Source organism: Rhagoletis pomonella, unplaced genomic scaffold, assembly GCF_013731165.1.
Source record: "Rhagoletis pomonella isolate Grant_MI unplaced genomic scaffold, Rhpom_1.0 Rhpom_scaffold_10569, whole genome shotgun sequence".
Taxonomy (NCBI): domain Eukaryota; kingdom Metazoa; phylum Arthropoda; class Insecta; order Diptera; family Tephritidae; genus Rhagoletis; species Rhagoletis pomonella.
The window spans coordinates 1,335-5,561 of NW_023469094.1; the positions used below are offsets into that span (position 1 = coordinate 1,335).

At 31.3% G+C, this 4,227-nt stretch overlaps 1 long non-coding RNA gene across 1 annotated transcript; it reads left to right on the top strand.

The window, feature by feature from the left end:
* Positions 1-892: 892 nt before the first annotated feature.
* LOC118756494 lies at positions 893-4,152 on the top strand. The gene is made up of 3 exons (XR_004995126.1): positions 893-1,069; positions 3,709-3,855; positions 3,919-4,152. It is a non-coding gene; the product is annotated as an uncharacterized LOC118756494 (long non-coding RNA).
* The last annotated feature ends 75 nt before the right edge of the window (positions 4,153-4,227 follow it).

The window sequence follows — 4,227 nt, forward strand, 5'->3', positions numbered from 1 at the left end:
AAAATCCAAATTTTTTGATCTTTCATACAACCAAGACATAAGTTCATTCAACAGGCCCACAAACAGTGCAATCTAGAGCACAATAATACCAAGTTGAACCAACGGTAGCTACTTTTATGGCTTTCTTTAAGAAGCATCGGGCGAAAATTTCAACTGCTCCTGTAACACTACCTTACACTCTAAAAAGTCTGTTTAAAAATGCGACTAAAAATCGGGTATATTTTTGTTTATTTTTACAATTTTTTTGTAAATTTACACGATAAATATGTATTTTTCACGTTTACACATTTTCGTGTGTAAAAATCCCTTTTTTAGCGACTTTACACAATTCTACGGGTGAAATTAAACAACAGATGTGTATTTTGTAGCTTGTACACACTACCGTAGTAAAATTTACGCACACCACAGCAGCTAAATTACACTCCAAAAAGTCTGTTTAAAAGTGCGACTATAAATCGAGTATGTTTTTGTTTATTTTTGCAATTTTTTCGTAAATTTACATGATAAATATGAATTTTTCTAATTTACACATTTTCGTGTGTAAAAATCCTTTTTGTTAGCGACTTTACACAATTTTACGGGTGAAATTAAACAACTGATGTGTATTTTTTAGCTTTCGTAGTAAATTTACGCACACCACAGCAGCTGAATTAGATATAACGGTTCTTTGCTCAACAGAACTATCGAAATGAGGTTAGCGAAGGTATGCTTTCAATTTCAAAGTTAATGATATAATCGATAAAACACTTGTACGTTCCAAGTTAAAATGGTTTATATATTTTATATTATGGTTATAAAGTTTTTATATGCACTTAAATATGACGCAATGACTGCCCACACATGGGTAACATTGACAGTAATATTGCATGTTTGAAACTTGTGTTTGTAACAATGTTCCTCGTGTATTCGCCGCTTTAGGCTGCACATATTCGCGATGCAAAAATTGCCACTCCTAACAACGCGGTAAAGATTTGATTGCGAAATTGTGTGTTGCTCTGTGGCGTCGGGAAAATAGAAGTGTAAATAAGCGTAAAATAATCAAATTCTGTACTATATTATTGTAAAAAACGTTAGTATGTTACTGTGTACGATTTGTAACCTTAGTTTAAGTGATATTAACTCTTATAATAGGCACCTGTATTTGCACAAAAATTATAAATGTGTTGAATTTAAGTGTTTGCAACCAGGATGCATAAAAACATTTCAGAGTTATTATTCATTCGATGTGCACTTGTATCGACATCACAACAGTGCTGTAAAAGATTGTGAAAATAACGTAAATGTAGACTACAAATGTTCGGCTTGCATTTTCAAAACAAAAAGTGTTAAAGATATGACTTCTCACATACAGATACATTTGTTTAACAAAACTTTGATTGTTTGCCCCTTTGACTGTTCTAAATCTTTCGTAAACTCTGGTTGTTTTAAGATGCACGTTTTCAGAAAGCATAAAAGGGTAAAAGGAGCAAAGCCATCAGATCAAGAGGCACTTGATACTCCTTCCAATGAAGAAACTACGCATTTGGAGAAACGCTTAATAGATAACCCTCAAAGCTCTAGCTCCAAATCCTTTCAAAACTTCTTCGCAACATTGAAATGTAAATTTGGGGTCAGCGATATTGCCTTAGATTCTTTTGTAATTGAGTTAAAAGATATTTTAGAATGCCATGATAAAGAAAAGAGAAAATACATTTCTGATTTATGTGATACTCTTAATTTGTCAGAATACAAAGAAATTTTTCAAGTGCGGTATCAAACAAAAGTTTAATTTCCGAAATTGCTTAATCTGAGTCGGCATATAAAAGAAATTATTTCTTAAGAAATAAAAATAATTACGTTTCTCCGAAAGAAATTCATCTTGGTTTTGATCAATATCACAAGAAATGTATTTTTCATTATATTCCAATTCTTAAAACACTTGAAGTTCTATTGCGTGATAAAATAGTTTTTAAACTTTTTAGTAGCAAAAAAGTGTCTAATGTGAATTGTTATTCCGATTATAATGATGGTTTAATATACAAGCAGAAAGCATTTTTCAATGAAAATTTGAACAGAATTGAATTGCTTTTATTTCAGGATGCCTTCGAAAACTGCAATCCTTTAGCTTCGTCTAAAAAGAAGCACAAGTTGCTAGGCGTTTATATGATGATTGGAAATATTCCAAAAGAATTTAGATCAAATATTCATAATATCCAATTAGTTTTGCTTTGTAAAGATACTTACATAAAGTTATTCGGATTTGAAAAAAATATGGCTCCTTTAATATGCGATTTACGAAAACAAGAAGAAAATGGAATTGACTTTCTTTTAGACGGTTCTAACCAGAACTATCGTGGAACTTTATTTTCAATGCTTGGTGACAATTTAGGCAGCCACCAAATAGGCGGCTACACTGAAAACTTCAGCTCAAGCAAGTTTATGTGTCGATATTGTTTGTTCAAGAGAGAAAATTTAATATCTTTTAATGTAGATATCGGTGAAAAGCGTACCCGCCAAAACTATAAAGCATGCCTTAATAACCTTTCAAATCCTCCTGATTTTGGTATGGGAATAAAAAAAAGACTCATGTTTAAATGAATTAGGCTACTTTCATGTTTGTGAGGGACTTCCTCCCTGCATATCACACCATTTATTTGAAGGCATTATACCCTACGATTTGATGGAAGTGTGTAAATATATGTGTATACAAGATGTTATTTCAATTGATTACATAAATATGAGCCTTTCATCATTGAGAAAAAAAATTTAAATTAAAACTGTCTTTCTCACATGTTAACCTCAATATGAAAAAAAATTCCAGGAAAGGCCGATGAAATCCTACATTTCTTAATGATATTTCCCTTCATATTTTTGAACAAGTCATCGATAAATAAAGATCCGGTGTGGAAGTTTCTCACTGTAATGATTGAAATGTGTAGGTTGATAAACAGCTCTGAGTTAGATGAAAATCAAATCTCTTTACTTTCACATTGTATCACACTATATATGGAATATAGAAGAGAATGTTTTCCACTTTCAAAGTTGCGGCCAAAACATCATTATATATGTCACATCTGATAAGAGAATATGGTCCCCTTAAAAATTTATGGACCATGCGCTTTGAACAAAAACATCAATATTTTTAAAAAATATCTAAAACGATGAAAAATTTTAAAAATGTATCTTTAACTCTTTCTGAAAAACATCAGCAAATGCAAGCCAACCTTTTTGAAACCAGATTTCAATTAAAAATTTTTTGCAATAGTTACGAATTTATTTCTGAAAACATGTTTAATTTTAATTTATCCCCAAGTTTTACACTCGTTACAAAACAAATTAAATTCCATGGCACAGAATACAAATAATACCATTTCATTGTCATTGATTCTGACGACCTGGGCAATATAACAGTCCTTAAAATTAACTCAATATTTTTGGACGCTAATTGCGAAAATGCGATCTTTTACGGTGCTATTACAAAGATGTGGTACAACTACAGAATAGTTTTATTTGAATGTTATCAATTTGAAAGGTCGTATAGTTTAATAAACTTAGGTGATATCCTAATTAAAAATCCAGTTCACGTTTTGTATGTAAAAAATAAATATTATCTTTCTTTATTCTCAACACTTGTCGAAAAGAAAGATTAGAATTAATTTAAATATCACTTTTTTTCCTAAAACATATACTTACATACATAAATAAGCACATATAACATATATATTATAGTTAGAGCTACCCATATATATATTCGTAAATAATAAAGTACATACATAATTGCAATGGCTGAGTACGTGTGCAAGGTATGGAGCGCTGATAGACGTACCAAAAAAACGCTTATGACTTTAGCATCTACGGATACATTAATACAAGCAGGTATATTTAAAAGTCTGTATATAATATACATTATGTGACATACTAAAAACCAAATATTTACAGCACTTAATTTTGGTATTAAATGGTCCAAAATAGTCTTAGAGTCCGACGGAACCGAAGTTTGTGGTGACGCAATTCTGGAGCATTATTTAAAACAAAATGAAGCTTTGATGATCATAGATAATGAAGAATGGTGCGAGAGAGCAGAAAGCAGTACTTCAGCAGCGGCATTTCAAAGAGGCACTCTTGAGCAAACTAATTCAAGTGAGTTCCTCAGAAAACCCTATCTCCCCTATCTCAGAAAACTATTAAAGAACGCCCTGCTTCAGAATTTGATTGAAGAACGCCCTATCTCAGAATTCGGTTAAAAAA